Raw genomic sequence first — 24,997 nt, 5'->3', positions numbered from 1 at the left:
CAAAGCGGTTAAGTCCCCATTTTGGGCTTCAGCGGCCTGGGCTCTGCTGGTTGGGATCCCGGGTGCGGACATGGCACCGCTTGTCAAGCCATGCTGTGGCAGGCATCCCACATATAAAGTAGAGGAAGATGGGCACGGATGTTAGCTCAGGGCTAATCTTCCTCAAAAAAAAAAAAAAAAGTGCTCATGTTAGCTATATTCACTATGAATTTGTGGCAAGATATTTTTCACAGCTCTAAAAGCCTGGTCCAAATTGCATCACTGCAAACTCCAAATTAATAGAGTAATAATGAGAGTTTCAGGCTCTCTTTCTTTCCCCAATGGAAATTTAAAGATATTTAGGGTGAATCATTAAAGGCATTTAATTACAGCTTCTCCAGTGCATTTATTTTCTAACTTCATTTCCTATTTTCACTTTCTTATTTCCAATTTCATATTTGGAAATTTTTTTGCATAAAATGATAAACCTATCTTGGCTATACAAAGTGAAATGTAAAGAATAGATTTTGAATAATGGAGAAACTCACCTAATGTGCTGTGTAAACCTTGAAAATCTAACAAATTTAAGGATGTTATACAATGATGGGTTCTACATTATTTGAGAAAATAATATTTTAGCAAATAGTATTTATATTATATATTAATAATATAATATAATTTGGACTATGGTTTATAAAGGATTTTGTATTACTCTTCAGGGTAATCCTGTGAAGAACATACACCCCACTCATTTTCTTTCTTTAATGAGTAAGGAATTGAGAACAAGAGAAAAGGAATGTTTTCACTGAGTTGGCGAATGTACAATGAGATGGAGTTCAAAGGACTATTTTCAGACTGTTTCCACTATATCCCTTGCTGACTAGATTCTTTAAAAATGTATAATTAAAGTAATAAAGTTAAAAATTTCTAAATACATTTCTGCAACATCTTACTAGCAACGTTATATCTCCGCTAAATAAAGAAGCAAGCAGGGCCATTTCATGCTTTACTGGTGCCCCCTGAGTGGTTGGTCTGCAGGATTCCTCCCAAGTTGCTGACCGTTGTCTCCTTGGTCATCTTACTTCTCCACACTACTTAATTTTATTTTAAATCCTGCCTCCTTAGATTTCTATAATTCTGAATGTGGGGAGTTCATTTTTTTCCCTCTCTAATTTTGTCGGTATCTTCCCAGACTCCTCACCTCTGAAACATATGTTACATTCTTGTTTCCACTTCCAAAGTCTAGTTCAGCTCCTTCTTGCCTCTTACCTACTCTTTCTTAGGCGTGCCTTCAATTCCCAGCATTCCCATCTCTCGGAGCTCTGTGATCTCACTGCCTCTTGAATTAACTCCAGACCCTCTACCTGGGGTTTCTGCCCCACCTCGTTCGCCTCAATCCTTCTCAGCTCTTACCTTCCTACATCTCCTCCTCATTGCAGCCACAGTGGACTACTCAGTATTCATGTCTTCGGGTTGTCATGCTTCCACCTGTTTCTCTTGTTAGTCCTTCTTTGATTGGTGTCTCTCCCTTGCTCTTTTACCTAAAAGATACATGCCAACTCCTTCAAGATATCTGTACCGAACCTCCCCACTGAAATATGATCTCCTGCCTCTAAACCCAAATTAGCAATGACAACATCAGTAACCATAAAAACCAGCCCTTGTGGGACATTCACTTTATGCTAAACAGTGTAGTCCATGCTTTGTTTGCATTATTTAACTTAATCCCTGAGTCACTCTCCAACAGTGCACCTCGTGTTTGTATTTGGTTGTGTGCTTGTTTGAGCCCACTAGGTTCCTTTTCTAAGTTGGAAACTGTAAGCTGAGAAAAGCTTGTTAGAGGTAAAGCTGTGACTGATTTCTCTTTGTGCTCTCTGCTACAGACAGTTCAGTCCTAGGCACTAAATTGGTATTTTAAAAAAATGTAAAATAATTAAATGATATAATAAATCAGTGGACAATATCCACCCTGAGAATTCAGGCTCTTCAGAGTGTGTTTGAACTGATTTCCCATTTGCATCATGAATGTTGATTCAGTTGGCCACTTTAATAACAAGTCAGTTCACTTTATGTAGTTCCCTTTGCTCACGAACAGCTCTGTTCAGCTTATAGAGAAGAGATTGTCAGTAGATATTTGAATGACTCTCCATCCTTTACACCAATCTTTGACTTTTCAACGCTTCATTTTTGTATATTTTCTTTGATCTTATCATTAGACACTATTAATTTAACACAGTTATGTATACATGGAGATTGAAGACAACATCAATATCTTAGTGTAAAAGCAAACAAATGTGAAATGACTAAAGAGCTAATGATAACAGCCTCAGTCAGAAAGTACTGACGAAAACAGCTTACAGTCAACTGGGCACCCTGATGTTATAGTCTTCTTTGCTGGTGAAGACTGAAATTGAGAGAAATGGCAAGGCAGAAACTGAGAAAATTGCGTTTCCACTTTTTCCATTGTTTCCACGTTTCCACTTTTAAATGATCTGCAAAATATATCCCATTGATAAAAGCAGCAAATTATAGTGAGTTGCAATTTATCCCAGGATTCAATTGTCATCATTAAAGCTAGTAAGTGTTGTTATTATCTATATTTGGGTTGACTTTTTCTTATTTTCCTTAACAGAAATCAAAACAGGATAATGTTGATATTCTTTACTCCTCTTTGGAGCTCGTAATGTAGATTGTTATAATTATTGTACTTATTAGAAATACACAGATAAAACACTACTTGCTTATATCAGAGACAACTTATTTTAAATATTACGCATTTTCAAACTGATGATTTTTATCAACATGACGTTAAACAAATTTTTTTAAATGTGCCAGTGTGAAACTAATGGATTCTACATATGTGGCTAGTGGATATTGCGGAAATTTCATCTCTAGAACTCCCAGTCCACTGCTTTGAAATGTGTTTTGATGGAATATTCTATGGGGCAGAAATAATCTGTAGGTTGAACAGAATTACTCCCTTCTCAACATGGAAGCAGAAAACGGATTCATTAAATTATCTTCTAAAAGTTTATTCAGTTATTTAAATTTAACTTAAGAAATAATGAGGTGATGAATGGTATGTACATTCTTAAGGCAGACCACAAGTATGCGTAATGTTCATGAACCATAGCAAGAGCAATGTTATTTCAAGGTCACAGTTCTAACTTTATGTTGTGTGGAAAGTAAATGCTCTTTTGTTCCCCTGAGCACAAATTGTGCCATATGATAAAGATTATTTTGCATTTGTCCGTCTCTTTTCTGATTACCTTTGTCTACCTGCAAGTTCTTTTTTTCCTTATAATGCTAAAAAATTATTCACTACCCTTATCGTCCAAAGTACTCTGCTAGTCACCAACTTCGAATACACTTTGGAAGTAAGCAAAATGTGGATTATAAATTCATAACATAAAACTCCATTTTTTAGTGTAAATGGATATTACTAAGAAATAAATCTCCTACTGATTCATATATCCATAACTTATATTCATGTAATTGTAATGAGGCAATTTCCTTTCAAAGCACCAAGCTTAATTAACACAATATTTAATTAGTGAACAAAAGGAAGTTAGACTTTCTAAGCATTGAGTGAGTTAAGTGAAGACATTTTTATGCAATTCTTTATCTTCAATGACTAGAAATGTTTAAATTTTGCATTATATTCATGGCATAAGGGGTACTCCCATAGTCATCCCCACCTAATATTCAAAGTACTGTAGGAGGCAAAACTGGGTTATTAAGATGTAGTTAGGAATTGAGGTAATTGGTTCCATAATATGCAGATTTAAAGAAAAAAATTGATTTGTTTATTGGCATATGTCAGAAAGGTGAATTCTACCCTTATTAATGAGGTAGGTGTCTCAATATTCTACCTTAGACTGTATAAATTCAGCTTTAATGTGCTAGAAATTTATATTATTGTTTCATACCTAACTTAAATTCCTTTCTAAGGAGATCTCAGAAGCTTATCTGATTACCTCTAAGCTATTTCTTCAAATCAGTTAAAAAATCCTATGTTGAGGATCTCCATGACTAAGTGCTGAGGATACCAAGGTTATTGAGGTCTAATTCCTGTCCTTAAGAATTTCTAGTCTGGCTGGGTAGTCAGACAGTCATGGATCGTTTCTATGCTAGTCAGTAAGGACAAAGATTCTACAGGGACTTGCTCGTTAATGGAGAACGTTAATGAAGGGAGATTCAGTCTTGCCTAGTAGAAGGAGGGAATCAGAAATCTTTCTTAAGGTGATGTCTAAGCTGAGTTTTGTAGGATGTCCAGGACTTAGTTGGTTGGGAAAGGTATAAGGGGCAGTAAAACCACCATGAGCAAAGGCTTAGAGGGCTAGAGATGGCGTGCTGTATATAGGTATTTGAGAGACAAGAGTTAGATTCAGTATTGCTAGAGTGAAGACTGAAGGCAGAAAAAGCACAGCTGTAGTAGAGAGACACACTGAGATCAGGTCATGGTATGCTCCCTCTTGTGGCTTAGCTAAAGAATTAACTGTCTCTCACTACTGTGATCCTCTTTTTGTGAGAGGCTGAGTTCAAAATTCTTACCGACACCTAATCGGATTCAGTAAGCCAGTCCAATAGGGGAAATTAAATGCATTGTCTTATCAGGAAAAGATGGAATCCCAATTTAACGTTTTCCAAATAGTACTCATTCATTGTATCCCATTGATCATAGCTAAGCTATTCTGAATTGCTAGTCAACATAGGTCTGACTTTTTTTCTTTAGCTTTGTATTGCTGATAAAACTTAAAATGTTTGCTCATTTGTGCTTAGCTAGAGAAAAGTGTATATTGAGCAGATTTTAAATATTGGCAAGCAGAGGGCCAGAGAGGCCAGTTAACAAGTCAGAAGATTCCATAATTACCAAAGGAGGTGGGAAAAGTCCAGGTAATCTGATTCAAAGGGCACGTGTGTAGAGAGGAGTCAAATTGAAATCAACTGTATTAATGTTTTTTCTCACAATAGTGACCTTAAGAAAAAAATAGCATATTAAAATAGCCAACTTTGATAGATGACCAGAGGCACCCACAACTAGAATATACAACTATGTACTTCAGGGCTTTGGGGAGAAGAAGCAAAGAAAAAAAAAGATTGGTAACAGACATTAGCTCAGGTGCCAATCTTTAATAAAAAAAAGTAATATAAAATAACAAACTTTATTAAGGCATTTAATCATTTTATTCAAACATTTCCATAGTATGTTATTGCTCCAATGCTTATTCCAGAGAAGAGAATAATCTTATATATAAGCAAAAAAAAAATGCAGTCTCAAGTCAAATTATATGGGTAATATAAACTGATCTATAGGACTATTTGAGTGCTGTACCATACTATTTTATTTATCTATTAAATGAATGTTGCATTAAATTGTATTGCCTGGTTAAACAAAGTTAACCTGGTGATATTTGCTAGGAAATTTTATTTACGAGTTGGATAATGGAAATATTTTCCTGTATTTCCATGTTATTAGGTTAAAAATAAAACAAAACAGATATTAACTTAATTTTCTGAATAAGATTTAATGATCAAACAGCTAAGATATGGTCAGGGAGAAATAAACATTTGAATGAGTTCTTAATAAGGAACTTAGATAGTTTTAAGTAACAAATATTTTTGTAAAAACGAATAAAGATGCTTTATTGAGGGGACTGTGCAATCTGGTAGAATGATCTACAATTCTAGTTATGGAGTATTTTAATTTTTAAAAACTCCTTCAAGTACATTATCTTATTTTATCCCTACTTCCAGAGAAGATATTTTATAGATAATGACATTGTAGCTTGAGAGGTTAAATGACCTGACTAAATCACACACCTGATTAGTGGCAGAAATGGGGCCAGAATTCCTAGCCCAGCGTCATTTTTCACTTTGTGCTGCCAAAATTCGTAAAAGATTTAGATATTTGAGTCTGTACAGAGCAGAAATGTAAAATATGCCATGCTTTTTAACTGCGGAGCTCAAAGGATCTGATGGAAAGAGGGCACTCCGGTCAGTCCTAGGAAGTGGAGGCTGATTGGCAAGGTGGCCCAGGGAATATTTGGTGTTGAAGACTCAGTTCCACATGCCAGATACAGAAGAGAGTTAGCATTGCTTAGCTGCTTGCATGAGCCAACTACAGGAACAATAACAATCAGACATGGGCTGATTTCTCCAACACTACTTAGTAGGAATCTTTTGATCCACTTTTGCCTTTGAAGTTTTTATTTACACTTTTTTGTTTTTCTCATAGTCTGTCTGTCCTTCTTCACATTTATCCAGAGGACCTCTTGTTTTTGTTCCTCTAATACACATATGTCTAAAACACAGTTCCCCTGCCCTCATAATGTAGGTTTAGAATGAAACCTTGATCCATTTACCCATCATGGAATACGCAAAGTGATGATTATACAGTGGCTGCCATTTTATGCTAAGTAAAGTTGAAATTAAACAAACACATTTGGAAATTGAATGCTTTCCAGAATAATTTTCATCACATTACAATTTACCATGTACTTATTTTATTTCCTTAGATTATAATTGTGAATGAATATAATCGAATATTTTTAGAATTTGATTCACCTAAACTTAATGTAATTCTAGTGGAGAAAACAACCCACAGTGTTAAAATCACTGTCATTTACACAATAGACAAAACAATCTGGTACATGTTTAGATCAGTAAAAGTTCATACCCAATCAACATGATAAGTGAGAAGCAAGAGGAAGGATCTGGTCATGGGTAAGTATCAGTGCATTTACACTGTATTCCACTTCCTCGCCTGTCTTCTTTCATTTCCTCATCTTAGAGCTGAAACAAACAGACTTTCTACAGTCATGATGGTAACATTCTAAACAGTCTGTGTCAAGTTTTATTCCTCAGTCTCAGAGCAGCAAGGTGGCGGCGTTTACTGTATCTTCAGTAAGTGATTCATGTTGCTCTCACAACTAGCAGGATACCGTGCAGTGTTAATGCTGACATGGTAGCCTTTATGTTTACATGTAGGTGTATGGTGAGCTCTTTCCAGCTACTAGACTCATTCCTGTCACTCTCACTTACCAGACTCGCCAAATTCTACAGCAAATACATCGTAATATGGTACAAACAAATCATAAACTCTCACCCTTCAACTAATTAGTAGAATTGATTTAAAAAATTGTAAAGCAGCAATAATTTTTGACTGGAAATTTGGCCTTTTTCTCAAAGCATTTGTTTTAAATGATTTTAATTCTACTTGATCAACACAAGTGTTTTCCATCATCAGGCACCTCTGTGCGTTAGTGCATCCTAACCATAAAAATCCTGAAGCAGGAGTCATGTTTAATTCACAAGACCAGAATTCCCAGTCCCATATGATCCAAACCCCATAGGAACTCCTCAGTGGTCTTTTGACCTGTTTTCTTAATGGATGTTACCTGAGTCCATCAGTTAGCCACGATGCTGAACTTTTTAGAGGAAATACTCCTTCCTGACTCCCTCAGTGTCTGTATAAATTTACGGAGGCAAATATGCAGTTGCATTGAGAAAGAACATGGCTGACATTACCCTCCTGGGAAGCTTATCTAAGTCTTCAGTCCGCTCCAGGCCAAATAGCAGTCTGGTATACTACTCTCCCAGCAGGATGCATTGTTTTCTCCCTTATGTGTGCATAGTGAAAATTAGCCACCCAGGTGATTATTTTCAGACATAGGAACTCTGCTTAAAGACAAGTTTCTATCTTCTTTTTTAACAAAAGAAAAAAAATCAGCAAATTTTCAATGGCAGTCTTCTAGCTTAAAAAATAACAGAAAATAGAAATTTCTATTTCCAGCTCCTCATTAGGTGATACTCCAAGCAAGTCATTTCAGGAAAAGAGCTAAATATTAGGCATCACCAGCTTCCCTGACAATGGAGTAATGAAAACATTTTCCTTTTCCTTTTCTATACTTGATTCATATTATTTAAATTCTCTGATATGCTAGAACATATGACTGAGTACTCACAAATTCACATTTTATATTCGAGTGGAGTCTTTCACTCTTCATGTTATTAATGATCCTATATTTTTGAGCATTTACATCATTATTTTATCTTTTTAATATGTTATAATGAACCACTTTTGCACCATGAATCTGTTTTTTGTGATGTGGAGATTGGAGACCATTTCAAGTTTAGCTACTGTAAACATTAATGCTTAACCATCCTGAAAATAACTTGAGATGAAATGAATTGCATCCTGATAGGTGGAATCGAAAACCTGAGATTTTCTGACCAGATAGTCCTTATAATGCATGCTCAACCATTAAGAATAGAATTATTATTAATAAAATAATATTTTTTGAAAATAAGTATACTAGTTTTACGTTTCAAATTGGTGAACATAAGTGAAAAATACAGACTTGCTGTTATTTCCCAGAAACAATCAGGCTGACTGACGGGACTTTGTGGGATTCTGGATAATCCAGTGATTCTCAGAGAACTTATGGAAATGCACTGTCCTCTAGCAGTCAACGCAAAGTGCGGACAACATCCATTTCTTTAGTTACAGATTATAATTTTATAGTTTTTAAAAACACCACATACTGTCTATAAAACATAGAATCAATGTATAAATGTATATTGGAAAATGTAAACAAATCAACCTAATTATTCACACCCAGCAGTTAGTATCAGTATCATTAGATTGATATCAATGTATATACAGAAAGATAAAAAAGATAAATATATGTGCACAAAATTTTTCATCAAAATTGGATCATATTATACACAAGTTGTTTCAGAAAACTTAAGAGTAGAGAACAATTCCCAACTCATTTTACAATGCTAACGTTACTCTGATACAAAAACTAGACTCGAACAGTAAAAGAAAAAACCCCGACAGACTGACCCCTTCATGTTCATCCCTCATGAACATGAACACAAAAATTCTAAACAAAATTTTAGTAATCAAATCCAGCAATATATAAAAATGATAATACGTTATGATGATATGAGGTTTATCCTGAGAATGGAAAGTTGATTTAACACTGAAAAATCAGTCAATGTAGGGGCTGGCCCAGTGGCGCAGTGATTAAGTTTGCACGTTGCACTTCAGAGGCCTGGGGTTCACCGGTTCAGATCCCGGGTGCAGACATGGCACTGCTTGGCAAGCCATGCTGCAGTAGGCATCCCATATATAAAGCAGAGGAAGATGGGCATGGATGTTAGCTCAGGGCCAGTCTTCCTCAGCAAAAAGAGGAGGATTGGCAGCAGATGTTAGCTCAGGGATAATCTTCCTCAAAAAACAAAAATCAGTGAATATAATTCACCATCTTAACAAGCTAAAGAAGAAAAAGCATTCTTTCAATAAATGCAGAAAAAGCATTGTTTGAAATCCAACAGCTTTTCCTGAAAATCAAATTCTTAGAAAACTAGCAACATAAGGGAATTTCCTAAACCTGGTAATACCAAGAAACCTAGAGTTAACATGATACTTAAAGATAAAAAATTGAATGAATTCTAAGACAGCAAAAAAGACAAGGCTGTCTTCCCTTACCAGGTCTGTTCATCATCATACTGGGGATTCTAGCTAGTACGACAAGGCAGGGAAAAGAAGTACATGGCATGTGAGTTGGAAAGAAAGGAATCAAACTGTCTGTATTCACAGACGATGTGATCATCTATGTAAAGAATCTGATGGAATTGGCGAAAGATACTCAAACTAGTGAGTGAGTTCAGCAAGGTTGCAGGATTAAATATCAATATACAAAATTAATTGTAATTCTATATGTGATCAACAAATAAACAGAAGGTGGAATTAGAAAAGAATCTCATTGACAATAACATTGAAAAGTGTGACGCTATATGATTATATAGAGGAAAATTTGACAAAAGATATGAAAGATCTGCACATCAAAAACTATAAAATATTGCAGAGAGAAATTAAAGACCTAAATAAATAGAAAGACAAATGGCATTCGTGGATTATGAGACTCAATATTATTAAGATTTCAGTCATCCCAAGTTTGGTCTATAGATTCAAATAAATTCATTTAAAATTCCAGATTTTTTTTTCTTGGTACAAATCAACCAGCTGATTTATATGGAAATCTAAAATTTATATGGAAATAGAAAGGAATTATAATAGCCAGAACAAATTTGAAAAGGAAGAACAAAGTTAGATGTAACACTAGTGGATCTTAAGGCTTATCACCAAGACAGAGGGTGGTGCTCACGGAAAACTAGACTAACAGATAGTGGGAGAAAATACGGATAAATCCACCTGTATATGGGACAGCGTGGTACTGGCAAATGTGTAAAGGCGATTTAGTGGAGAAAAGATAATCTTTTCAACACACTGTAACAACTGGATTTCCATATGCCAGAAAGTGAACTCCAGTCCACCCTTTGTTCCACACACAAAAATTAACAAAAAATGTATCATTGATTTGCATTTTCCTTATGAGTAATAATGTTGAGTCTCTTTTCATGTGACTATTTGCCATCCATCTAGCTTGGTTGGTGAAGGGTCTATTCGAATCTTGTCCAGTTTTTATTAAGTTGTTTTCTCATTATTGAGTTTTGAAAATTCTTTACATGTTCTGGATACACATATTTTATCAAATATATGATTTACTAATATTTTGTCCCAGCCTGTGGCCTGTCTTTTCGTTCTTTTAAGCATCTTTTGACAAAAGTTTTTTTTTTTTTAATTTTGATAACGTCTAATTTATCATTTCTATCTTTTATAGATTGCGTTTTTAAGAAATCTTTGCCTAATCCAAGGTCACAAAGAGTTTCTTCTGTGTTTTCTTTTACAACTTTTATAGTTTTATGATTTCTTAGATGCAGCAACAAAAACACAATTCATCAGAGGCCGGCCCAGGAGCACAGCAGTTAAGTTCTCACACTCTGCTTTGGCAGCCCGGGGTTCGCCAGTTCAGATCCCAGGTGCAGACCTACACACTGCTTATCAAGCCATGCTGTGGCAGGCGTCCCACATATAAAGTAGAGGAAGATGCGCACGGATGTTAGCTCAGGGCCAGTCTTCCTCAAAAGAATAAAAAACAAAACACCATTCACTAAAGAAAGAGAAATGATAAATTGAACATTATATGTGTAAAAAAAAAAAACCTGTTCTTTGAAAGACACTGATAATGAATGGACAGATAAGCCGCAAACTGAAGAAAGTATTTGCAAACCCAGAATAGGTGAAGAATTCTCAACTCAATAATGAGAAAATAACCTAGAAAAATATGGGAAGATTTGGATAGAATTTCACCGAGAAGACATATGGATGGCAAATAATCACATGAATGTTTGCTCAACATTATCGCTCCTCAGGGAAGTACGAATTAAAACCACAACAAAATACCACTACACACTCATTGTTAATGGCTAATACTAAAATGACTGACCGTCCCAAGTGCTGGCAAATGTGGATAAGTGATGGGGCTCACACTCCCTGCTGTTGGGGATGTTGAATGACTGTGGCAAACAGCTTGGTAGATTTTTTTAAACACTAACCATTGTCCTGTCATTATGATCCAGTCATTCCACTCCTAGGTGTGTGCCAATGAGAAATAAGTCGTAAGTCTACTCAAAGACTTCTGTGCAAACATCCCCAGCATCTTTGGTTATAACAGCCCAAAACTGGAAAGAAATCAAATATCCCCAAACAGGTGAATGGACAAATACACCGTGGTATGTCCATACGAGGAATGACACACACAATAACATGTATGAATGTCATAATAGTTATTCTTAGTGAAAGAAGCCAGACAAAAAGTACATAATGCTTGATTCCATTTACCTTGACTTCTAGAAAATGCAAATTAATCTATCATGACAGAGCACATCATTTCTTGTCTGGGGATGTGGTGGGAAATGAGGATTTGGAAAAGGAATTACCAAGGAGCATAGAGTAATGCGCTTGTAATGACGGTTTCATAGATTTGTCAAAATATGTGTCCGTACATATTAAATTATACACTTTAAATATATACTGTTTATTTTTTGTCAGTTGTACCTCAATAAAGCTGGTAAGACAGGTTGACACAAATAGCACACATATTCATCTTAAAAAAGACAACATATTAAATATGCTACATCAAATATATTAAATTAAAATTTAAGCAAATTAAATTTTTCTTTTGAGGAAGATTAGCCCTGAGCTAACTGCTGCCCATCCTCCTCTTTTTGCTGAGGAAGGCTGGCCCTGAGCTAACATCTATGCCTATCTTCCTCTACTTTATATGTGGGACACCTACCACAGCATGGCGTGCCAAGCGGTGCCATGTCCACGCCCGGGATCTGAACCTGTGAACCCCTGGCCGCCGAAGCGGAACGTGGGCACTTAACTGCTGTGCAACTGGGCCAGCCCCAAATTAAAATATTTTTAATGTAAAAATAAAAATTATTAAATTGCTTAGTTTCTGGGAATTATTTCTTCACCACAGCAGATTTTATCTCCTAAAAGATTTCTCTAGGTTTGAAAAAAGAAATTAATATAATTAAAAAAGAAATTAACACAATTAATTATGAGAAAAATTAAAAGGCTGAAAACATGCATTTTTTAACAATATATAAAAACTTCAGACCATATTCATGAATTTAAGCTTTCTTAATCTTAATTCACTCTCCTTTCACTAACCTCCTTATTTTTATGAGCTTTATCATCATCTTTATAATGTGAAAGATTATGTAATTTACATTCTGATTTATAATTATCTTTTTAAATGTAGTATTAGTCTAATATTTGTATTACATCAATTCAGTGTTCACCACCAATCCTTTCTACTTAACTTCTCCATTCCCAATGTTGTCATTTTGATCCATCCCTCCGTTGACTGGATTTTGTCGTCAATTGCCACCACTCCACAATATGGAAATAGTTATTATTTTTCTTGATTTTAAATATATATGTATTTGAGAATCTTTTACTCTTGCTTTTATAGTTTAATGACATTTTGGCTAGAGGTGTTTTTCCATACATAGTTACTACTCCGTGGATTGTTACAGTTGAATGTCTAGAATATATTTTCCAGCACTGTCGCTGCCAACACTTCCCCCAGGAAGTTTATTTTGTCCTGGTTTGCTGAAGAACTGCATCTTTATCCTTGAAGTTCATAAGCTAACCAGGATGTGTACCAGTGTTGGAGCATTCTACATCTCTTTTTTTGGAATATGATGTGTTCTTTATTTTAATAAAAAATTCTTGTATTTTGGGTAATTTTCAGTTTCGTTTGTTCAGATCACTATGTCAGGATTGCTTTATTTTTAAATTAGAGAGTGTTTGACCTTCCTTTTTATTAGTTCCTTTCTAATTTGTGAAGTCTCTTTCTTCTTCTATATACAGGTACCCCAGTTACATTCAGGCTTTCCACTGTGTTAGTAACTCAACTTTCAGCCACAGGTATTTTGTTCCCTCTTGTTCCTAATCTGTTTATTTATTTTATTATTGGTTATTTTGGTCTTCATGTTGTTTCTGTAGGGTTCAATTTTGCCTTTCATCCTGTTTCATTGTTTTAACTGCTCATCTATAAACACCTCTTTTGCAGAATTCAATTTGTAACTCATCTTATTTCCTAGAGCACTTACATAAATTTTTTCTTCACTTCCTGGGATTATGCTTTTTTACTCAGCTGAGTTTCTTGTCTATATTTGCATATCACATTTCTTTCCAGTTTTAATTTTTGCTTATGTTTTATACTCCTCATATGCTTGCATAACTGGCTTGAATGTTTTTTCCTTCTTGTTCCTGATTTGGCAGCTCAAACTAGGCTATTTATTTGTTCTGATATAGAGTGATTGGCCCCCAGACCATGTATCCACTGTCTCCTCCCTCAGGCTTGTGTTTGAAACCTGAGTAACGTTCTGTCCACATTGTGAACAGCTGCGTTGGTCAGATGATGCTTTGTTCTCACTTAAACTACTTTCAAAAATTAACGAATTTTCCTTAGATATCACATTGAACTCCTGTGTAGTGTGCTTGGTTTTAGAATCAAACTATGTTTAGTTTCATAATCAAAGGCTTTCTTAGGACTTAAATGTTATTTTTTTCTTCCACCTGTTGGTACTTCCACCTGTTGGAACAAAGATTATCCATGAAAAGTCAGATATTCAAGGTGCAGCTCCCTTAGGGATGCTAAAATAGCATGGCGTTCGGAGTCTCAGAAACCCAGTTCTCTTCCCAGGTCTTCTGCTTCCTACTGCATGATGTGAGGCAGTTCACCTGACTACGTTGTGTCTTACTTTTGAACTTGCGGAATGCAGAGGCCTAGATGATCTCGAAGTCTTCTGTGTTATTTCTGATTTAAAACTCGAGTGTGGTTCTCTCCTATTTCTTCATGAAGCTAGGGATTCGGACAGCTCCTCTTCCTTTGAAAAAGCTTCTGGTTAAATTCCATATGATAATAGCAACACCTCATAGTTAGCAATTTAATTTGCAAAGATCCTGCACACATTTTTAAATTATGTATTCACAACTGTCTGGAACCTAGACAAAAAGGCTATTATTATCCTTAATAGCAGTTATGTGCTTCAGAGTCAGGGTTTCTGCCCTTCTGCTTCTTTGTGTATTATGTAGATATCATCACGTCTAACTCAGTGTTGCTGTGAGAATTAAGTATGCCTGACATACAGTAAGTATCACACAAATGGCAGCCAGTAATATTAGTATAACTTTTTAGCTATAATATTTTTGCTGTTCTTATACATATAATTGCACTTACTTTTAGGCAAGAATACTAGAAGTTGTAAAGGATAAATGACTTGTACAATTTGTGCGTCTCACAAAAGGCAGTGCTAGGATTCCAACTCAGGGGTTTCACATTAAACTTCACCACAATTAAATCCTATTCCTTATGTCTAATGAGCACATATCATTCTTTTTTTTTATTTTTAAAGATTTTTTATTTTTTCCTTTTTCTCCCCAAAGCCCCCCGGTACATAGTTGTGTATTCTTCGTTGTGGGTTCTTCTAGTTGTGGCATGTGGGACGCTGCCTCAGCGTGGTCTGATGAGCAGTGCCATGTCCGCGCCCAGGATTCGAACCAACGAAACACTGGGCCGCCTGCAGCGGAGCGCGCGAACTTAACCACTCGGCCACGGGGCCAGCCCCGAGCACATATCATTCTTATGGAACCCAGCTACCTAGAAATGTGTGCCCGTAGATGGAGCAGATGATCTGGCATGTCCTAATTTGTTAGGTATTTGTGCTCTTCTACGTTATCTCTTTATCAGTTTAAATATTTGTCATGGTGATTCAAAATTTCAGAAGAGAGATTTGAAACCCACCAAAACCCCAAAGAGAGAGAGAGAGAGAGAGGAAGGGAGAGGGCAAGAGAGAGAGAGGCAGAGGAAGATTGCCATCTTTTGTGGTTTCCAAGCTGCCAGAAAGAGGCAAGCTATGGCTTCTCTTATTTCCTTCACATCCCTCTCCCTTCTTCTACAGCCAATACTTTAAATATTTAAATAATTTTGGATTTATTATTATTCAATAATTTCTTATCAGAATAAGTTAACCTCATTGTAAATATGTCTATAATAGATTACAAAGAGGAATAGCAAAAAAAAAAAAGTTTTTCTAGATTCCAATTATACTGCAAAAAAAGGTAGTTTTTTGAGATGTTGCACCAGTTTTAGAATATTGTAATATTCTAAGTAATATTCAAGTAATATTGTGCCTGTAATTTTGAAAAAACATTTCTAAGCACTTGACCTTAATGAAAAAATCAAACAGCCTGTTATGTAACTACCTAAAAACACTGGTGTTCCACTAATGCTTATGATTTCAATCATCAAAAGAAATTTTTTTTGTCCTGGAGAGATCAGCTACTACCTTTATTAGTACTAACAGTGCGAAACAGGTGGACTGTGTTGCAGGGTTTTTTTACTTGCTGTGATAATAATAGAATTTTGGCCCTCCGATTCTGCAATTATACTTAAATTATATTTATTTTCAAGTTGCCATTTTTAAAATTTGACCAGAAAAATTCAAGGGTTTTAGGGGCCAGCCCCCATGGTGTGGTAGTTGAGTTTGTTACTCTCAGCTTCATCTGCCCGGGTTCAGAGGTTCAGATCCCAGGCACGGACCTACGCCATCCATCTGCCATGCCGTGGTGGCATCCCACGTACACAACAGAGGAAGACTGGTGCAGATGTTAGCACAGGGTGAATCTTCCTCAACATTAAAAAAAAAAAATTCAAGAGTTTTATTGGAGCTGGGGAGTAAAAAGAGTAAGGATAAGTGGATTATACCTGAGATAGTATTTTTCATTCACTACATTCCACTCTGCATTTCCATTCCACTTTTTAATTTTATTGACAGATGATTTAATAAACAGTAGACTGTTTCCTACTGGGAGTGTTAGGTAATGAAATCTCCTATAGTTGAACAATTTATAGATGAACAACTTAAAATTGTAAGAGAAAGACAGGAAAGGGAGATCAAAGTTGTGAATGAAGGTATTAAACCCTTTGTCCATTTTATAAGCCTTGAAATAATATAAAGTCATGCACTAGTTAAAATCATATAAATGATATCATACACATATTTAATTAGTAAAGGTGTAGTGGATAATTAGTACCCATTTATTATTCACAATTGATAAAACAAATTTCAAACTCTCTTCTGGGAAGTGTGAAAAACTATTTTAATTATTTTCATATTGCAGAGAATATCTATACTAAAAGGAATTTTGTGTATCTGATCTCCCAGGAGCCTCTCTCAATTTGTGACTGAATGCTATCAGTTTCCACCTCTGATTCTTTTATTGGATTCAGAAATGCAGAAGATCTTGATCTTGCATTTTCAGATTGAACGAAGTTTGTGTAACCTTTATTTAACGTACTCGGCTTTATTAAGCTTGTCGAGGAATATATTCTTAAACCTTTGTCCAACAGATGTATTTGTATAACCCCAGGTCTCCCAAGATCGCTTCATGAGTTCCACCCTTCTTACAAGTGGCTTGATTTCTTCACTCCTCATAGACACAGAAATTTTTTTTTTGAGGTGTAATTGATATGTAACATTATATTAGTTTCAGGCATACAACATAATGATTCATTATTTGTATATATTGCAAAATGATCATCACAATAAGTCTAGTTACCATCCATCACTATACCAAGTTACAACATTTTTTTCTTATGATGACAACCTTTAAGATTTACTTTCTTAGGAACTTTCAAATATGCAATACAATATTATTGACTATATTCACCATGCTGTACATTACATTCTATGGCATTTATTTTATAACTGGAAGTTTGTGCCTGTTGACCCCTTCACCCATTTTGCCCACCCTCCTAAATCCCTTCCCTTTGGGCAACCACCAATCTGTCCTAGAAATTATTTTCTAAGTTTCATGATATTTCACTTCATTTCCATTTTTTTCCTGAGGACTGTTTTAAAATACCTTTTTTGCCTTTTCTGCCATCCATTTCTTTCTCTAAACTTCTCACTCTTGGTTCTTATTTTTTCACATGATATTCAATAGGGATTATTGATAATCTTCAAATAATAGAATCATCATTTTCCTGACAAAGAAGAGATATACACTAAGTATTTGCATTCATAAATCTTTAAATGCGGAGTGGCCACAGCAGGATTTTTTTTTATGATATTGACATTTGTGACATCTAGAACTTAGTCATCCTGCTTCCTTCTGATTATAGTGTAATTTCACAAGTAATATCTGTAAATACAATGGATATTTTAAATTCCCTTTGCGTTTTCAATATGAATTATGTTGAGCCCACAGAAATTAAAACAATAATCCAAAAATGTCATAACTTAATTTTCTATCAGAAGAAATTTAGTGTTCTTTAAAAGGAATGGCAGAACTTACAGAATAGAAAGCTTTTCCTAAAACCTGTGAAAATAATGCTACTGTCTCATCGCTCTCGGGATATCACTTGAGGAATTTATAAAATTATTCACACATTCTTGCTGTTTTCCTACCCCAATGACCAGCTACATATGTCATTACGACACTGCCCGCTGGCTTAGAAGTCAGTGGGTACTGGCCATAGACCAGCATTTTTTTTTTAATGTGAAAAAATGAAATGACCTTCTCATTTTTTTCCAAACAACTGAAGTAAACATTTCACTTCTAGGAAGCTGTTAGAATTCGAGGAATTTGCCCTTCAACTTGCTCTAACCCCAAATTCTTATTTCAAATTCTTACCGTATTTTCATATGAATAATCTAAGGGACAGTTATATTAATGAAGCAAATATAAACTTTCATTGTTACATGAAAAATGTTTTAAAACATTTCTCTTATACTTATTCCTTCCTCATTTTAAAATATATGAAGAACTAAATTTTCACATTCATAAAATTGTATTGAAGACATAAATTTTTTCTACTGAAAAAAACCTCTGATTTAAGTATTGTCGAATGAAATATTAAGACATTCAGAACAACTTGCCAGAGTTCGTTTCTGATAATGAATTCAGCTAAAGATACTGTCAAACAAAGTAATTGTCATGGAAATAATAAAAACACATATATTACCTGATAAAAATCACTAAAATTAAACAATTACAGTTAATTAAATGGTACAATGTTGAAAAATTTAATTCCTAGAAAGCAATCAATTTAAAATCAACATTTACTTAGTGCAAAGCAGTTTGTTAGATCCAGTTCTCAAGAAACTTTTAACTTAGTTGATCGGTAGTTCTTAAGCTTTGACATGCACCAGAATCACTTAGGGAGCTTATTAAAATGTAGAAACCTATAGTCCTACCCAGTCTGCCAATCCAGATTGTCTTGACTTAGGATTTAAACACCAAAAACTCTCTAATTAATTCTAATGAACACTGATTTGATCCAAATCACTGTAGTAGATGATGATACAGTAAAATATAAGTGGAAGCAGAGTATACACAATCTTTTAGTTTTATTTTACTTTAAAATTTCAATTCTAACTCATCTGTTTTAATGCTGCCTCAAATTCTTTTCATAAAATGATATTCGTCACCACATAATGGTCTACCGTCTCTGTTTGATCAAAGAAACATCATTCAACTCGGATCAGATTTCAGAAATATCGTTTTGCTCTGCACCACACAAATTCCTACACATTAGGAATTCCAGATACTTTGTTTTAATATTGATGTTGACAAATGTGGATGCATCCACAAGAATAATCCTGTGATGAGACAGGGTCCAAAAATAATGTCTTAAGAGAACTGATTAAAGGAACTATTCTTTGTGTTTAAACAAAAAAAATTGAAAAGATTACAGGGAGTTATATTAAATTGCATTTGTCCACTACACCATATGGCTATTTCCTTTGCATCAAGAAATGAAATTAATGCCTTAATACTTTCAGTTCTAGAGGCTTTATATTTAAGGCTGTTTGCCTTATATTGAAGTTTGTTTTGCACCAACACTTGAATTAACTCTTAAAATCCACTTATAGTGCAAGAGGCATGAGAGGAAGCACACAGGGCACTGACAGTAAGTTACTGAAATGTGTTTGTTGATCTATAGTTTGGTCTGTTGATGTTAATTTTCATCTTTGCACTGAGTTTCTGCGGTACGTATTTGAGTGTTTTGTGTGTGTGTGCCTTTTAGTTAATGTGTCGTCTAAGCACTTCTGCCTGGGAGCTAGCCATGCCACAAAATTTGAGGACACAGTTCTCTGCAGATTGCCCTCACTTCTGACACCAACTGCAAGGGTTGGCTCCAGGGGTCTCCAAAAGCATCCTTAGATTCAGTAATTTTCTAGAAGGACTCAAAGAACTCACTGAAAGCTACTGTATTTTCAGTCACAGTGTGTTAAAGGGAAAAGAGACATTAAAATCAGCCAGAGGAAAAGACACAGAGGGTTCCAACTGGGAAGCTTCCACTGTCTTCCCCAAGGAACCAGTGTGCATTACCCTGCCAGCACTGATATGTGACAATGTGCAGGGAGTACTGCCAACCAGGGAAACTTATCCTGACTTCAGCGTTTAGGGGTTTTATTGTGGCTCCACAATCAAATGATTGATTGATTGATTGATCGCCCACATGGTTGAACTCAGTCTCCATCAGCTAACAGTGTGTGACCCAAAGCCCCCACCTAAATCCCATGGTTGGTCTTTCTGGTGTGACCACCCAAGACTGTCTGGCATGGCCAACTCCACCCTGAACAAAAACATTTCTATCAGGTATGACATAGATTACCCACTAGGGGCTGAGGGTGAAGGCCAGACCTCTCTCGGGGCAAGGCTAAATTCTTTACTTTTACTACATAGCTTCTTAAAGCAGAAAGATAAAAAGCTTGAATGAATTAAATAGAAATAGTCAACATGGATCATAGTATATAAGGACAACCTAGGAAAAAGTGATAGTTGTGTAAAATTCATTATAAATACTGTCTATTAACAGTAATTTAAATTCACAGGATTTGGAATTGATTATTCAGTATCAACTACTTTAGGATGAGAAACTAACTAGGTAGCGAAGGAAATTTCTGGAAATAAAATGTTGATAGAGAGCATAAATAGTTTTCAGGTGTTTTTTGAATAATTCATATCCGTTTATGGATAACTGGGATAAAATTTGAAAAATATGCTCAATAAACAATGCTATTTTATTAAGAGAATGCATCACCTTATCACACCACTAGGGAAATAAAAAATCTTTATCTTTTCCTAATAAGCTGTTAACATCTTTTTCATCAGAAGTGATGAAATAGTTTCCTACTGTATGAGAAAAAATTATTTATATGTATGTAAGTATCCACAATACATAACCAAAGAGGGAAGTAAAGCTCAATATTGGGTAATTCAGTTACTGGGCAAAGACGTGTACAATTTCAGGACATTTGGTTAAAAATATTTTCATATCACTCATTTCCCCTTGTCAGTATTAAATGTGTAAGTGATTAGGTTAGTCAGGGCATATTGCTCTGTCATTAATCAACTTCGCGCGTGGCTCGGGAATCATCAGGACAATTCTGAAGCTATTTTTGTCTCACAATTCAATTCTTAGAGCTGAGCTCAAAATTTAATTTCTCTGACATATCAAAAGTGACACGATTTACATAGCTATGCTCATTACGTAGCAGCTTTTGGCAAAGTGCAAATAAGTCTATGATTGCTGGAGAATTCAGGTCTCTATCTAGCTGCTGTGAGAAATGTACCAATAAATGGTCAGAATGATATGACAGAATATTCTCTTCAAGAGTGAAAACCATTGTGCAAATAAAAATCACTCCACTACATTACTGTAATGTGTAATAAAAATGTAAACTATAATAAAATTAAGGCTAGATTATTGCCACCAGCTGCTATAGTGTATAAATTATTAGTAAATTATTCCGTAGCACTCCCTTTAGCAAACATGGAGCTGTAAGTAACTATCCTCTCAGAGGAAGAAAACAACTGTGGGATTTTTAAAATTTAGTTTAAAACCCGTAGCTAGTTACCTAATAAGAAAATTGCCATGAATTTCTTCTGGTAATTTTGGTAGAATTTATCCTCTATCTACGTCTTTTGAATAAAAAGGCGTTTAATTTCACGGTGGACATTTTAATCACTTCAGTCACCTCCAAACATGAAATTCCAAGTTAGATCTGCCGTGGAGCACTCTTCCCCTGTCCTTTCTTTGCTTGTGCTCCGCAGAGACTTGAGCCGTGAGAGAATTCTCTGGTCACTGGCACCATGAGCAGGTTCCTCATCGCGGGGCCCACCTCAACTGCAGATGGCAACTGTTAGTTTTACTCTTTCAACAGAAAGGTTATATTTAGGACTAGCTTTCCTCACCAGGTCATGGAATGATGAGTTCAAAGCAATTATTCTCCTTCTATTTAAATCACACAGTTCTGCATTTTTCTGAGTCCATGACGAAAAGCCGACATGTAACAAGGCTCTTCTTGTATTTCAGCCATTGCATGGGATCCAAGAAAGGCTTAAACTGAACTCTATGGGATGACGGATAGTGGTCTGGCAAAGTTCCAGTGTATTGAATGAGCTAAGATATTTGGAAGTTTACTTTTAATTTTAAGAGTTTATTATAAATCAGAGTTCCATTAACTTTATTGTTCTTGAGTCCTAAGGAAAAATAATTGCCTTTTAGTTTGATTGGATAAGAAAATTTCACATTTTTTTCTTTAGAAACATTCAAGCCTAGAGGAAAACAATTGATTAACTATTGATGTAAGTTACATACCTGGAAATGTTCTCATAGACATAATTAACTTTTTTCATGAAAAAATATTATTATTTTTGTTTGTACCATTTAGTGGATATAAAATTGTCAAATGACTTAGACATTAAAGTTATAGATGACTAAACTTTGCTGCTTTGAATCTTAGGATATTGATGAAAAGACAAAGGAGGTGTTAGGGACTATTAAGGTAAATTATTGAGTGATGGCTTGTGTTGATATTTGACAAGTGTTTTGTTTGATAAATAGTTGAGACAAGTCAATACTTACTAAAAAAATAATTGTTTTCTAGGTACCAAATGAGAATACTGTTTCTTTTCTTTCTGAAAACTATGAGAGCTTCTTTACATTTCATGAAGGATTTAAATAATCCTCAAGAGGTGACCTTTCTAAAGAAGAGGGTGTCCTCCCCGTGATTATTTTCTATCCTGAAGTTTCTGTTGAAGTATGTGACATTTCCACAGAACTTTAAATAGAAATATCAAAGGACAGAACAGGAAGTACATTCATTATAATAAAAAAGTCTGTCTATATGACCCCAATAAGATAAGTTCAATGTATTAACACTACTTATTTCATTTTGGAGGACCAAAATGGTAGCCAGAAAAAAACCACTGAGCATAAAGCCTAATTCAGAATGGGTACTCTGATACTTGTCGTCATAATCCCATAGTCCTTTATGGAAATGATCAACAATCTCTTGCTCCTGTATTTTCTAGCCCTGTGATATATGTGTGTGCATGTGTGTGTGTTTGATTCCATATATGAAGACAAATCAATAACTAGAAGCTTGATTGTTGTATTGTTATCTCTTCTCTGGCACTTAATTAAATTACTAAGCATATTATTATTTATAACAAAGTAAAATGTGATGTATTTAACAGTAAGATTTATATTTTACTATCAATCTGCATTTAGTATCCCTACTAGAAATTATTTGAAATCTTTGATCTTACTTTTTTTATGTATAACATTTCAAAGACACCATTCTCCAATGTGCATTGCATGCAGCTCTAGACATTAGCAGAAACTCAAAAATAAAAGAGTGGTTAACATTTTTAGAAAACGCTTAACAAATGTCAACAGGTTTCTTACCTGTACCTGTTTGTAGTAAATCTCAGCACGTTTTATTTGTCAAAGCATGTCATGGATTCCCAAGAGGAGACTAGGACCTGCAGAGTTTTCCAAACAAATTTTACTATGAACATTTTAATATCTTTTAATTTGTTCAAGAGATATTTGATGAGTACTTGCATTACCACAGTAAACAGACCTGAGCAAGTGCCTGCTCTCCTGGAGTGGATGTTCTAGTCAATGAGTCTCTCAGGACTAGCGCTCTACAGAACCTCCACAAGAGCTAGCAAACAGGGCACAAGGACTATGTTAAGTGCTTCATATATGTTATTTAATTTTCAAAACAAATCTATGAGTTAAGTACTTGCATCACCTTCATTTTACAGAGGTAAAAAGTGAAGCCTAAGAGAAATTAAGTTCGTGTATTTCAAGGTCATATGTCTAGCCAGTGATAAAGTCTGGATTTGAATCTGAGAGCTCTAACTACACCATATTATATAAGGACTGACCCTTTATAATAGCCTGCCTTACATAAGATGTGACCGGGCGAATATTTTGTCCTATATATGAAGTTTGGAGCTGGAATTTTAGTTTCATAAACTGAATAGTAGGACATAATAGCAGGAATTCTGGCACTAAGCAGACTGTTAAACCACTGACCTTTATTATTTCATCCAACTCTGAGAATTCAGTGATTTTATGAAATATTCACGATCCACTTGACAAGTCGCTCTTTATGGTCTCTGCCACCTTTCTCCTCTGTCCCTGGTGCTGTCCCAGGCAACTCATCTTAGAGAGCATGTATTAGTGCCTGTGTGTAGTTCTTGCCCTCAAAAAACGCAATCTAAATGGAGCTGTTTTAGAAGAAGAAGCAATCATTTTTCATATTATCTGCATCTTGCCCTCTCCCGTCGGCACAGTCACCCGGGAGTTAACTGGATGTGTTTTGAGTAGCTAGCGCCATCAGACTATTTAAGCTGATGTTATATTTAGTCTCTCTCATCATAGCACTAACATTATGTAATTCTAGCCGTGTTGAAAAAGTTAGTCACGTATTGTCACTTGCCAAGATTAAAAAATATAAGCTTTCCTCCTTGTAGTCCCTTGGTTCTTTCTCCTGTAAGAAATCACTTTCCCCAGGCCTGTCTACTTTATTGTCCTCACAGTGTGCTTTGATTTCACAGCTACTATCCTGTCCTGATACTTCAGGCAAGTTCCATCTTCCCCTCGCTTTCCTGGAAGTATTCCTAACCCATATATAGATGTAACAAGCCACTAAGAGCAGCTAGTGAAATTAGGGCAAACTATGTGGACACAGACATAGAAGTTTGTAATGACATTGGAATTCAAGGAGCTGTGTGGACAGATACAGAGAAAAGTGAGAACCAGGCAGAGAATTACAGATGCATGTGATGAGTAATTTCCCATTAGTATAATGTACTAAAATTTGTGACTTAGGTTTGCTTTTTAAATATGAATTAAAAGAAATTAGAGCAAATTTGAGGTTATGCCTTGGATGTGCTCTCTTTAAAATGAGGAGGGGAGATACCACCAGCAGTCCAGGAACTGTATATAGCTCAGAGTGTTTCATAGTGCTTGCCCCTAATCTGAGAGTACGGGTTTGTGTTGTATGTGAGAGTATTATCCAAGTGTCATGGTGAGAAACAGTTGAAAGTCACTCTTCTAAAGAGAACTGTTCTGAAATGGGTCTCATTCCTATTGACAAAATCATTATAGAACATGAATTTCAAGTCTCCCTGAGAAGAGACAGGTAGATCAGATCTCCCTGAGATTTCTTAAAGCTCTGCTCCCTCCATCCCTCTTTCCAGCTTATATAT

The 24,997-nt window shown here is 35.3% G+C and overlaps 1 protein-coding gene and 1 long non-coding RNA gene across 2 annotated transcripts in view; one reads left to right on the top strand and one right to left on the bottom strand.

The window, feature by feature from the left end:
- MDGA2 (MAM domain containing glycosylphosphatidylinositol anchor 2) overlaps positions 1-24,997 on the top strand; it is a 780,771-nt gene that overhangs the window by 612,756 nt on the left and 143,018 nt on the right.
- Positions 18,144-24,117, bottom strand: LOC123283121 (uncharacterized). Its single transcript, XR_006523641.2, has 3 exons — positions 23,820-24,117; positions 23,181-23,257; positions 18,144-21,970 (listed from the first exon to the last, which is right to left on the bottom strand). It is a non-coding gene; the product is annotated as an uncharacterized lncRNA (long non-coding RNA).

This window comes from Equus asinus, chromosome 2 (genome assembly GCF_041296235.1).
Source record: "Equus asinus isolate D_3611 breed Donkey chromosome 2, EquAss-T2T_v2, whole genome shotgun sequence".
In the NCBI taxonomy this organism is placed as follows: Eukaryota; Metazoa; Chordata; class Mammalia; order Perissodactyla; family Equidae; genus Equus; species Equus asinus.
Note: the sequence above shows the minus strand (reverse complement) of the source record. Positions and strands in the feature narration are given on the sequence as shown.